General features: G+C 33.9%; 1 protein-coding gene across 1 annotated transcript in view; it reads left to right on the top strand.

The window, feature by feature from the left end:
* Window positions 1–14,146, top strand: part of LOC135127121 (FERM and PDZ domain-containing protein 2-like) — a 238,274-nt gene that overhangs the window by 34,998 nt on the left and 189,130 nt on the right. The window lies entirely within an intron of this gene.

The raw sequence follows: 14,146 nt of genomic DNA, 5'->3' as shown, positions 1-14,146 counted from the left end.
AATTCATGAATAGGACGCGTGTATTTTTTAACGCAAAGTAGGCAATTATTTCCTCTGGGCAGTGACGGGAAAGCCTCGAATATGATGACACGAGATCGAGGCATTGATTCCGGCAAGGACTTCCATGAAAGCTCTTTTATTGCGAAACCGTTTCGAGTCAGGATCTGAACGTCTTCGAATATCGCAATAAACTTCGGATTACTGCAGTGTAGTTACATTTATACGATATACTTACATTCCAGAGGGATCGTTTGGTCAGATGAATTTGCGATCGCGGAAGTGTCGATGGAGGTTATAAAATACCTGCATGGCTTTGCGAAATTTTTCGGCAGTTTTTCGATAATTACAGTTCATTCAGTGGGTTTTATTAAAAGAATCGCGTTCCATAAAAAAAAAGCCTCTAATTATTTTTACTTTTTAAGCTTTTAAGTACAACACGAAAATTTTGGTTCTGTTTCCGGATCTGTATGCAGACTTTTGGAAAAAATTCAAAATTATGTACCACAATTTTACAGTTTTCATATGAGTTACTGAATTAATTGTCTGAAATTTAGCACAAACCTGTTAAATCGCAAATCAAAATTTTACTGTTCGGATGACGTCATCTCAGACGTGCTAAGCAAGAAATTTTTACAAAACAGTGCGCGTCAAAGAGCGGACAAAGAGAAAGTTTTAGACAAATTTTTACTTCCCGGATGTAAGTTAAGGAAGTTTTGTAATATCCTGTAGACTGTAAAGCGTTAGCTAGGATCTGTATGTTTATCCCCACCAACAATTTAATGACATCACCTCAAAATTTTGCATGGTAAATGCTAATTTAATTTTATAAAATAACATTCGTGTACTTGTGGGTTATTAATCTGCCTCCGGATTTTCGTAAAAAAATCAAAATTATACATTCGTGTATTGTAATTAATGTGGTTAAAAATAATTAGTAATTAATTACTAAGGTACTTTTAATTTTAGACGATATTTTTTAAGCAGTATTGAGTTAACTTTTTGTGGATAGGGAATTCTAATATGCATCTTCTATTTTGTCACATTGTGATCTCAACTATGTTGCCATACAAATTGATTAGTGAAGGAAAGGTGAACCCGAAATCATATCTCTTTCTATATTTTTAGAATTTTATATTGTTGTTATGACTAATTGTAATTACTAATTATAATTGCCAGGGAAAATAATCTAACTCTCTTTGTTTACAATTTTTCAAAATTTCAGTTTTAATGAAAAATGAAAAATCAAGAATTTGAAAAATGTAAAATAAAAAAAATTGGTCGAAGGTTATTTCGACAGGTCTTTCCTAGTTCAACAAATTTTGCTTCTTCGAAAAGTCAAAACAATTGATTTTACGAACTTTTATTTGTCATGACCTCGATTACATTAAAAGAAATAATTAATAATTAGGTAATGAGGTACTTTTGAAAATCGATAAAATGAAAAATTCGAAATCAAGAACTTGAAAAATCAAAAAATTGGTTCAAAGGCATTTCAACAGTATTTTCCTCATCCATGAAGTAGAGTACAGTCTAACAGCTCCCACTTTGAAAAATAAGAAAACTTGATTTCATGAACTCCAATAAATCTATTTTGACACCCTATATTTTATGTTTGCTTACGACATCCAGCTTTTTTTAATGACACTATTTATTGTTTTAGAGATGACTATAGAGCTTGTTTTTTCGATTTCATTAATTCGCCATTGTGTATGATTTTTGTTTATTTTTGGCCTGGGGTGTCCCTGCCATGTACCCATGATAGGAAACGAATTAACAATTTCTCCAAAAATATGAATGCATTGATAAAAGGCAAGGCTATGCCTGCTTAGTGAGTTTTCCAATTTAAAAATGTATGGATCAACATTATTTAAGCAAGAACAAGTATGTCAATTCCCACATGTGCAGTTTAATACTAATATGTATTAAACTGCGTTCGAACTATGCTATCAGCCAACGAATAACCTTGTTGGAACTATGCTTATACTAATATAAAAAATAAGTTCGTTTTTTTTTTACAAAAAGTTGATGCTCCAAGGAAAATCCTAAGGCGGATTCATAAACAACAAATACAGGAGTATGTTATTTTATAAAATTTAAATCATACTTAATATAAAAATTTTTGACGGGATACTGGCAGGGATGATTAGGCAGATTTTGGTTGCCATCTACATAATATTCTTAACATGTGTCTAAAATTTGACAATAATTGATCTGGTAATTGCGGAGATTATCTGTCTAATAAATATCTGGACAGACAGTAGATAGACAGACAGATAGACAAAATCGAAAAATTAAAATACCTAAAAATTGAAAAATCGGGAAATTGAAGAAACAAAAAAATTCAAAAATCAAAAATTGAAAACTCGGAAAATTGTAAACTCAAAAAACTGAAGAATCGTAAAACTGAGCAATCTTTAAAAATTAAAAATCGTTGCCAGTAAAACAAAAATTTCCGGACCATACAGCACAAAAATAAATAGGAGTATACTAGTACTTGCAAAGATAAAACTGATTTTGGCAAAAGACCTACCCTTTAAGCAAATAAAGGGCGAGAGAGCGGGGCTAGTACCTGCGAAGATAAAACTGATTTTGGCAAAGAACCTACTTTCTAAGAAAATAAAGGGCGGGTGGGCGGGGCTAGTACTTGCGAAGATAAAACTGATTTTGGCAAAGGATGTTCTCTCTAAGAAAATAAAGGGCGAGTGGACGGGGTTAATACTTGCTAAACTACAATCAGTTGATGGTCTAAATTAAACGAAAACAATAAAACAGAGAAGAAAGTCTTTTCATAAAATAGGTTCGTCGAACACCTCCATTTCAAAAATCTTTAAAGTAACTTTGTCCAAATATATTAAATGCAACTCTTTATTTTCTTAGAGAGTAGGTCATTTGCCAAAATCAGTCTTATCTTGGCAAGTACTATCCCCGCCCACCCGCCCTTTATTTTCTCAGAGAGTAGGTGATTTGCCAAAATCAATCTTATCTTAGCAAGTACCAGTCCCATCCAATCGCCCTTTATTTTCTTAGAGAGTACGTCTTTTGCCAAAATCAGTTTTATTTCGGCAAGTACTAGCCCCTCCCACCCACCCTTTGTTCTGTCAGAGGGTATATAATTTGAAAGAATCAGTCTTATTTTAGCAAGTACTAACGCCGTCCGCTCGGCTTTTATTTTCTTTGAAAGTACGTCCTTTGCCAAAATCAATTTTATCTTCGCAAGTACTAGCCCCCCCCACCCGCCCTTCCGTTTCTTAGAGAGTAAATCCTTTGCCAATTACTCTTATCTTGGCAAGTACTAGCCCCGCCCACCCACCCTTTATTTTTTTAGAGGGTAGGTCCTTTGTCAAACTCGGTCTTATCTTGGCAAGTACTAGCCCCACCCACCCGCCCTTTATGTTCTCAGAGAGTAGGTGATTTGCCAAAATCAGTTTTATCTTAACAGGTACTAGCCATTCCCATTCGCCTTTTATTTTCTTAGAAAGTACGTCCTTTGCCAAAACCAATTTTATCTTCGCAGGTACTAGTCCCGCCCACCTACCCTATATTTTCTTAGAGAGTAGGTCCTTTGCCAAAAACACTGTTATCCTGGCAAGTACTAACCCCGGCCACCCGCCCTTTATTTTCTCAGAGAGTAGGTGATTTACTAAAATCAGTCTTATCTAAGCAAGTACTAGCCCTACTAATATTCAAATTTGCGCGAGTTTAAATTTGACTTCGATGTGCTTTGTTGTGATTGGTCGTCACGGGAAATAATATGTGCCAATTTAAAACAGCAAGGTTAATATTAGCCCCGCCCACCCACCCCAATATTAGGAAAGGCGGACTTTAATAATAAATTTTTACATCTCAAACACTCCCAGTTCCCAATAGAAAATCCACCTTTCGTTTTGCAGCCAATAAAGTCAGTCAGCGAAATGCAGACAGGGTGGGTAGGCGGTGCTAACTTAATTTTTATAAAAAAAAAACGTTCGTTCATCAACTGTAAATGCCGCCTTTCTTCTCCTGGCCAATAAAGAGATTTATTAAGGTGGAGCTTGAGTGAATGGGAGGAGGAATCGTAATATTGATTTTTAAATATTTTTGCACTTTTGTTACAATCTTGAACGGAAAATTGAACATATGCACAGATTAAATAAAACAGTCTCACTGTACTCTATATTAAACTGTTATATAATATTAGTCACTGAAATGTAGAGGGGTGGGTGGGCGGTCCTAATTTTTTTTTTTAACAGAAATTCTATTATATACTACTAAGTATTATATAGACAAAAAAGTTCAAACATGCTGCAACCATTTGCTGTATTTCTATTGTCGTGATTTATTCACTGTGAGATGAAAATTTAATTTTATTTTGACAAGCGGTGGAATCTAGATTTAAAGACCAAGTTAAAAGTAGCTAACCGACCCATTTTAGTCATTTTATTGGCTCTGAAACAGAAGGAAGGTGAACTTTCTATTAGAATCTCCGATTAGAATATTTTGCAAACAATATTTCCTTGTCTGTTTCAAAAAAAAAAAAAAATGGAACTATTGCGTTTCCAATTTAATAGGATTTTTCCCAAAAAAGGTACTAACTTTTTTCTACGACCATATAACTAATCAAAAGACCTTTGAGAATTCGGAGCAAAAATTGATGACATCTCTGTGCCAAAAGGGCTGCTCACAAAAAATCAATTTTTAGTCAAAAAGTGTCATTTTAAAAAAAAAATTGACCTATCCGAAGATTTTTCATGAAAGCGTCAATTAACGGAATTATGCATTTTGTGCGGAGCTTTTTCACCACCTTGTATTAAATTACTCGCATCCTTTTCTTTGGAGCGGAATTTTAATCCTCGTGTCTTTGCCTTTGTGTCCGAAAATTTGTATGTTTTTATCAGCCGAGAACGGAAGCGGCTTTGCTTTGAAAGGAAGCTGGCCAGCGCAAAGGTAACACGGCATAAAAAGTAACCATATCAGGGAAAGCTTGCCAGCTAATGACGGATTAAGTTCACTCGGAAGTCATTAGGGGTTTATGAAACTTTTACGCTGTTGAAAAGGTTTGGCGGATTATTTTAAATAGTGAAAATCTTTGACCTTTTGAATAAACGAGTAAAGTTGGATGTAAAAGTTGACGGGGAAACCGTAATTAATTTTTTCTTTGGAAGATAACCGTTCGCGATATGGAAACGTGCGCTCTTGGTTGCCTATTTTTGGAACGAAACTGCATTAGTTGAACGTTCGCGCCACTAATTAAATTTTAGTTATTCCAGTTGTGTTCTTGAGCGAGGCACGTCCGTTAAAACCTGTATGTAAACGGTGTGAACGTTCACTGCTTATTTTAAACTTTAAATTAATTATTATCACATCGCTTGAATAATGTAGCGCAATTTAGAGTGTTGGACGGGCTTAAACATCCCTCGTCGGAGGCAAACAGTACCTAAAGCGCCCTTGAAGTTTTTCCTTTAGTGTCCAGTCAGCCAGGAACCTGCAGAAATTTATTTACTAGAGCATGAAAATCCATTTTTAAGATCCGGTCTTTTTTGTTATTTATATAGCGTACTTCACCTACGAGCAACAAAGGCTTGAAAGCACTCCGCTTCCTTTATTTTCGACATAAGCGAGATTATTTTTCAATCGCGTTCGTGGAAAATAAAGTCGATTTGTAAACACACAGGTGTTGCAATTGTGTTTCGGCATCGGACACTTTTAAATTCTGCTCACAGCTTATCTTCTTTCTGCCCTTAGCGGCCTCACGAAATAACCTTATTGAGTAAATTTGTCAGGAAAGCTTTCAAGCTTATTTGATGTACCTTTATATGTTGTGAACGTGCCCAACTAGTAGTAATGACAGGACTGGCGTCCTCTCTTGGTGATAGCTGTAATTAAAAGGGTCTAATGAATTGAGAGTAACAAACAACCGCGACGTATTCGCTTCCAGAATTCCAATAACACGGCTACATTCATTGCAGACGTTTATTTCCTTCAGTTACCTCGCCATTTTATTACCAACGAGTTTTTTTCCAGAAGGCAGTAATCTAACTTAATCAGAAAGTTGTTTTGTTGGCGACGTTTGGGCGTTCATTAAGGTTGTAAGTTTTTTGGATGGAATTTTTTCGGGCGAACTTGTAACTGACCTCTCTAACCGGAGTTCGGTAATCCTGGCGGAAATTATTCATCGATAAAGTTCCGGAGCGAAGTTTTTAGATAAATACCTAATGCGCAAAACGGCACTGCGAACTTGGAACTAATAACATGAAATACAAAGCTTTTTGACGGAATACCAATTATCCAAACAAGCAACGCCGCCATCGAGTTGAAAACTTGAGAAAGTTTAAGGAGAATTTTAATTTGTTTGTATTGTCATGGCCGTGGAAGTAAACAAGTTAAAAGACAGAGAGGAGAATTCATCGGTATGGCATGGGGTACTTGAAAGTACAATATACTGAAACGTCAGCAATGAATAACCGGAGTAATTAAAAAGTATTCTGAATGGCCAGACTGAAATAAGCCCGGAATGTGGAGGCAGCTATGTATTTCACAGGAACAATACGACTTGACGAATGGCACCTCTCTAATAAGAAGTGTCGTCGAATGTTATAAAACAAAGCGTTTGAAGGACGTTCTTTACGTGGAAGCTGTCTGTGCCCCGAAGGCGGATTACTAATTAAATTTTCAAATACCTGATGAACAAGAAAATACTGCGCCTGGATTTTTTAAGCAGGCCGGGAACGACCCAGAGGATGAAAATCATTTCATCTTTATCAAGGGAAACCGACACTCTCATAGTCTTTAGATTGTCTAAATTGAATTTCCGCAGAAATGGCGGCGCTGCTTTTCACCCTTTCAAAAGACGTCTCCCAATTTTATAATTATTGCCTTCGTTCATGCGAGAACTTGGAAGCTTATGCATAGAGAAACTATAAATTATCACTTCCCAATCCGCTTTAGAGGTAATACGTTGCGATAAATTCCATTCGTCGCTGTTGCTTGCTTTTGACTTATCACTTTTCTCGCTGAAATTATTCAAATCGGGCATGTGTTCCTGGAATCGGTAAATGCAGTCGTCTGCTGAGGTGCTTTAATTAAGCTGGCTTGTATACAAATGTTTCGCCCTCTTTTAACATTAATGCAGATCTTTTTATTAATACCATAGGAGTAAAGGGCCACATCAAGAAATGACAAAAATTAGAGATTTTGAAAGCACCAACTGAATTGATACTCAAAATCGTGATCTAAAGTATGTACAATATCACTTACAAACAATAAAAATAATAACGACGCAAACTGGACCCTTGCGAATGATGTATTAAAATTGTGTAAACCGCACGATATTTAAAAAATTGTGAGTTGTTTGACCCCAGTATAAATCGAATACACAAAGAAATTGGACATTTTTTGAGCAAATGAGTAATGCGACTGTTTTTCTCGGGGCAATCTTGTCAATTATTTTTGTTTGTTTTATTGATGAACGCGCTCACAGGGATTTGCCGTAAATATCTGCTTAAGCTTTCGAACATATCTTTTAGCACGATTCGTTTACGAATACTGAGGTTGGTGTACTGATGTTTATTTCGTTTAATTTTTAGTTTTCTGTTAAGATTTGGCCGAAAAAGTTTTTTTGTTGAGTTAATTTTAAACAATGTTTTATTTTTCCATGGACATATTTAACTGTCGGGTATTAGCATTTTTTTTATATTATTTATTTTTACTTTTTTCGTGTTTAATTTTCAATAACATATGTTTTCTTTGGGCAGACAATGCATTTTAACATTAATTTTGGATCGCTAAATTAAAAAACATTGATATGTCTCATTTCTCATCGCTCGTTTTTCATTTCCTATACTTCACTTCACATTTCTCATTCTTTTCATTTCATTTTTCACATCTCTTTCTCATTTATCGCATTTCGTTTCTCATTTTTCATATTTCGTTTCTCATTTCTCAAGTCAACACTGATATATCTACAGTTCTATCGCTCCTTTATAATTTGCCATTTTGCATTTCTCACACTCCATTTCCCATATTTCATTTTTCATTTGCTACTTCTGATTTCGCATTTCCCATTTCTCGTTTGTCATTTTTCATTGCTTATTTCGCATCTCTGTTTTCCCAATTACCATGTCTTATTTTTCACATATCGTTTTTCATTTCTCATGTCCCATCTGTTATTCCTCTATCCGTTCTCATTTCCCATTTCTCAATTGCCATTTCCCTTTATTCACATCTCATTTCTCATGTTCTATTTCTCATTTTTCACTTCTCATTTCCCACTTCTCATCTCCTACCTATCATTTCTCATGTTTTCATTCGCATCTGTCTGGTTTCTCATCAAAGATTTCCTTTGCCCATTTCTCAATTTCCATTTCTTATTTCTCTTCTCTCATTGCCCATTTCGTATTACCGACTTTCCAATTCCCATTTCTCATGTCGCTTTTTTCGTTTTCTATTTCGCATTTCACATTTCCTATTACCAATTTCTCATTTCACGTTTCTCATCGCCCATTTCGCATATTCTTTTCCTCAATTGCCATTTTTCATTTCTCTCATCTCATTTCTCACATCTCATTTTTCACATTTCATTTCTTACACCTCATTTCTCACACTTCATTTCTCACATCTTATTTCTTACACCTCATTTCTCATTTTTCATATTTCGTTTCTCATTTCTCATGTCAACATTGATGCATCTGCAATTCTATGTCTCGTTTATCATTGCTTATTTCTCATTTCCTATTTCCCAGTTACCATGTCTTATTTTTTACATATCATTTATCATTTCTCATGTCCGATTTCTCATTTCTCTACCAATTCTCATGTTCTATTTCTCATTTCGCATTTCTCATTTTGCACTTCTCATTTCCCACTTCTCAACTCCTACCTATCATTTCTCATTTATTAATTCGCATCTCTCTGGTTTCTTGTCAATGATTTCTTTTACCCATTTTACAATGTCCACTTCTTATTTCTCGTTTCTCATTGCCCATTTCGTATTACCCATTTTCCAATTCCCATTTCTCATTCCTCATATCGTTTTTTTTTTTGTTTTCTATTTCGCATTTCACATTTCCTATTACCAAGTTCTCATTTCGCGTTTCTCATCGCCCATTTCGCATATTATTTTTCCCAATTGCCATTTTTCATTTCTCATACTTCATTTCCCATTACTCGCGTATCATTTTTTACATCTCATATCTAACATCTTTCTCATATCTCAGTTCTCTCATCTCATTTCTCACATCTCATTTCTTACATCTCCTTTCTGATTTCTCACATCTCATTTCCCACATCTCTCATTTCTGACATCTCATTTCTCACATCCCATGTCTCACATTTCATTTTTCACACCTCATTTCTCACACCTCATTTTTCATTTCTCACATCTCATTTGCCACAATTCATTTCTCTTTCCTCACATTTCATTTCCACGCCTCATTTCCAATTTCTCCTTTCCCATTTTTCATTTTTACTTCCCGAGCGTAAGCAAAGGAAGTATTGTAATCGAGTCCGTCGGCCGACTCTCTACTTTTACGTTTTCTCGATCTTTCATGACCCCTAGAAGACGAAGAAATAGGTCTCCCATTTCCGTCTGTCTGTCCGTCTGTCCGTCTGTCCGTCCGTCTGTCCGTCCGTCTGTCCGTCTGTCCGTCTGTCCGTCTGCCGTCCCGGATTTTTATTAGACAGATAATCTCCGAAAGTACTCGACCGATTGTTGTGAAATTTTGTACTTATATTAAGAATATCATGTAGATGGTAAAACGCCAACCAAAATTTGTCTAATCATCCCCACCACTAATGCGATGACGTCACTTCAAAATTGTACATAGTAAATGGGTTTTCAATTGTATAAAATAACATAGCCCTACACATGTAGTTTACAACTCTGAATCGACTTTTCACCCGAAACGTCCAGATTTTTGGAAAAAAAATCAAAATTATAAAACAACATTTTGAAATTTAATTTTTAATCTGCTAACCAGAATGCTTTGAAATGTTGCAGATGTTTTAAGGCTATAAAGAGCATCATAAATCTTTAGTCAAAAAATATTTGCTTATCTCCTCCAAAAACTTGATGACGTCAGCTCAAAAGTTTGTGGAATAAATCATATCTAAAATACACAAAATATGATGAGTCTGTACTTGTGATCTATCACTCCATTCATATTTTGTGGATTTGCATATACAGGGTGACTCAAAAAAATTAATGAATGCGTAAATATATTTTATTGATTTAATCAGGAACTACAAAACCGAATGCTCTGAAATCTTGCAGATGTTTTAAGGTCATAAAGAGCATAATAAATGTTTAGTCAAAATATATTTGCTTATCCCCTCCAAAAACTTGATGACGTCAGCTCGAAAGTTTGCCGAATAAATCATATCTAAAATGTATAAAATATGATGAGCCTGTACTTGTCATTTATCACTCCATTCATATTTTGTGGATTTGCATATACAGGGTGACTCAAAAAAATTAATGAATGCGTAAATATATTTTATTGATTTAATCAGGAACTACAAAACCGAATGCTCTGAAATCTTGCAGATGTTTTAAGGTCATAAAGAGCATAATAAATGTTTAGTCAAAATATATTTGCTTATCCCCTCCAAAAACTTGATGACGTCAGCTCGAAAATTTGCCGAATAAATCATATCTAAAATGTACAAAATATGATCAGTCTACTTGTGATCTATCACTCCATTCATATTTTTTGGATTTGCATATACAGGGTGATTCAAGAAAATAAATGAAAGCGTAAATTTATTTTACTGATTTACTCAGGAACTACAAAACCGAATGCTTCGAAATCTTGAAGATATTTTAAAATTATCATAAGCATGGTAAATTTTTGATCAAAACGTATTTGGTCGTCCCCCCTAAAAAATTTATGACGTCACCACAAAATTTTGCTGAATAAATCCTATCTAAAATGTACAAAATATGGTGAGTCTCTTCTTGTGATTTATCATTCCATTCAAATTTTTTCGATTTGCATATACAGGGTGACTCAAAAAAATTAATGAATGCGTAAATTTATTTTATTGATTTAATTAGGAACTACAAAACCGAATTCTTTGAAATCCACTGCGAAAAAAAAACATAATAGGCATGCAGTCGTCACGTTTCCGAGAGCGAGGGAAGTACTGTCTAAACTCTTTAGACCAATTTTTTTGTTGCCCATTTCGCATTTCGTATTTCATATTTACTATTTTCCAATTGCCAGTGCTCATTTTTCACATCGGTTTCTTATTTTACATTTCCAATTTCGAATTGTTTCATTTCCCATTTAACGAATTTTCCAGCTCACATTTTTAATTTCTCATTTCAGTTATTATTTCTCATTTCGCATTTTTCATTTCGTATTTCTCATTTTTCATGTCGTGTTTCTCATTTCCCATTTCACATTTCTCACATCTTATTTCGCATTTCTCACATCTTATTTCACGTACATATTTCATTTCCATATCTGATTTCTCGTTTCTCACACCTGATTATTCATTTCTCACATATGACTTCTCTTTTCCCATTTCTCATTACGGATTTGTCATTTTCCATTTTCCATTTCTTGTATCTAATTTTCAGATCTCATTTCTCATTTCTTTTGTGTTAAATTTAGTAGACATTTTGTAAAAATTTGTCTCAAAAATTTTTGCATACTTGAAACGATGTAACCAAATCAAATAAAAACATTTTCTCATTTCCAATTTCTCATTTCCCATTTTTCATTTTTTTGTTGCCCATTTCGCATTTCATATTTCATATTTACTATTTTCCAATTGCCAGTGCTTATTTTTCACATCCCGTTTCTTATTTTACATTTCCAATTTCCAATTGTTTCATTTCCCATTTCGAATTTTATAGCTCACATTTTCCATTTCTCATTTCAGTTATTATTTCTCCTTTCTCATTTCGCATTTTTCATTTCGTATTTCTCATTTTGCATTTCGTGTTTCTCATTTCCCATTGCACATTTCTCACATCTCATTTCGCATTTGTCACATGTTATTTCACGTATTCCATTTCCATATCTGATTTCTCGTTTCTCACACCTCATTTTTCATTTCCCACATATGATTTCTCTTTTCCCATTTCTCATTTCGGATTTGTCATTGTCCATTTCCCATTTCTTGTATCTCATTTTCAGATCTCATTTTTTTTGTGTTAAATTTAGTAGGCACTTTGTAAAAATTTGTTTAAAAAATGTTTACAAAATTGAGACGATGTAACGAAATCAAATAAACATTTTCTCATTTTTCGTTGCCCATTTGGCATTTCCCAATTGTTGTTTCTTATATTTCACTTATCATTTTTCATTCTCACATCTCATTTCTCATGTCCTATTTCCCATGTCCCATTTCTCATTTCTCTACCCAATTCATATTTTCCATTTTTCATTTTTCATTCCACATTTCTCATTACCCACTTCGCAATGCCCAGTTCTCATTTTCCATTTCCCACTTTTCATTTCTCATTTCAGATTTTTCATTTCCCATTTATTATTTTCCATTTTTCATTTCCCATTTCAGATTTCTTATTTCCCATTTATTATTTCGCATTTTTCATGTATAATATCACATTTATTATATCGCATTTCTCTCTTCGGATTTTTTATTTCGCATTTCTGATTTCTTATTTTTCATTTTTCATATCGCATTTCCCATTCATCCATTGTCATTTCTTATTTTTGCATCTTATTTCTCATGTCCTATTTCTCATTTCGCAGTTTTCGCATCTCTCACTTCCCATTTCTGGTTTTTGTTATTGAATATTTCGTTTACCCATTTTCTAATTTCCATTTCTCATTTTTCTTTTCTCATTGCCCTTTTCGTATTACCCATTTCCCAATTCCCATTTCTCAGTTCGTACATTTCATTTCTTATTTTACACTTCGCATTTACAATTTCCTGTTTCTCATTTCTCATTTCCCATATATATCTCGTTTTTCACATCTCATTTCTCTTTTTTCGCATCTCATTTCTCATATGCATTCCTAACATCTCATTTCGTACACCTCATTTCTCATATATATCTCGTTTCCCGCTTCTCATTTCTCTTTCTGCATCTCGGGTGGGATTTTGTTTCTACCGATTCGATATGAAGCGATAAATGACAAGGACGAAAAAATAAATTTCAAATGCGAAAGAAAAAGACGACCACATTTTATTGGTACCGATATTTTATCGTTATAGAAACAAAATTCCATCCCTTATTTCTCATATCTCATTTCTCGCATCTCATTTCTCACATCTCATTTCTCACACCTCATTTTTCACATCTCATTTCTCACATCTCATTTTTCACATCTCATTTCTCACATCTCATTTCTTACATCTCATTTCTCACATCTCTTTTCTCACATCTCATGTCTTTTTTTTCACATCTCATTCCCTACATCTCATTTCGCATACCTAATTTCTCATTTCCCATATATATCTCGTTTCCCCCCGTTTCATTTCTCTTTTATCGCATCTCATTTCTCATATTTCATTTCTAAGTTTTCATTTTCCATTTCGCATTTCTCATTTCACATTTCCCATTTCTCATCTCATTTATTATTTCGCTTTTCTCATTTCGTATTTCTTTTTTTTCCCATCTCATTTAATAATAATAATAATTTTTATTGAACCAATTTCAAATAAATAAATTAAAAAACATTGGTACAAAAGGTACAGATGCAGCAAAAACTGATATTAATCTGACCTGACATTAGTATCTAACCTGACATTAGTATTAAAAAAAGAAGCTTCATTATTAATCAGTTAAATTCACATCTCACATCTCATTTCTTATTTTCCATTTCGCATTTCCCATTTCCCATTCCCCAACTGAAATGTCTCATTTTTCACATTTCATTTCTCATTTTGCATTTCTTATTTCGTTTCGGTTTTCTCATTTTCCGCATCTCATTTTTCATTTATCACATGTAATTTTGCACATCTCATTTCACATTTCTCATTTTTTATTTCCCATTTCTGATTTTTTTCCCACATCTCATTTTTCATATCTTATTTTCACATCTCATTTCTCATTTCTTTTGTGCTAAATTTGGAGGACGTTTTGTAAAAATTTGCCTCACAAAAATGTTTGTAAAATTGAAACGATCTAACCAAATTAAATAAAAACAACAATTTTAGCAAAATATGCCATTTAATAAAATCTGCCGCATTCTCT

This window comes from Zophobas morio, unplaced genomic scaffold (genome assembly GCF_036711695.1).
Source record: "Zophobas morio isolate AGI-343-1 ecotype UQ-CSIRO unplaced genomic scaffold, CSIRO_AGI_Zmor_V1 ptg000011l, whole genome shotgun sequence".
Taxonomy (NCBI): Eukaryota; Metazoa; Arthropoda; class Insecta; order Coleoptera; family Tenebrionidae; genus Zophobas; species Zophobas morio.
This window is presented reverse-complemented; position numbering and strand designations above follow the sequence as displayed.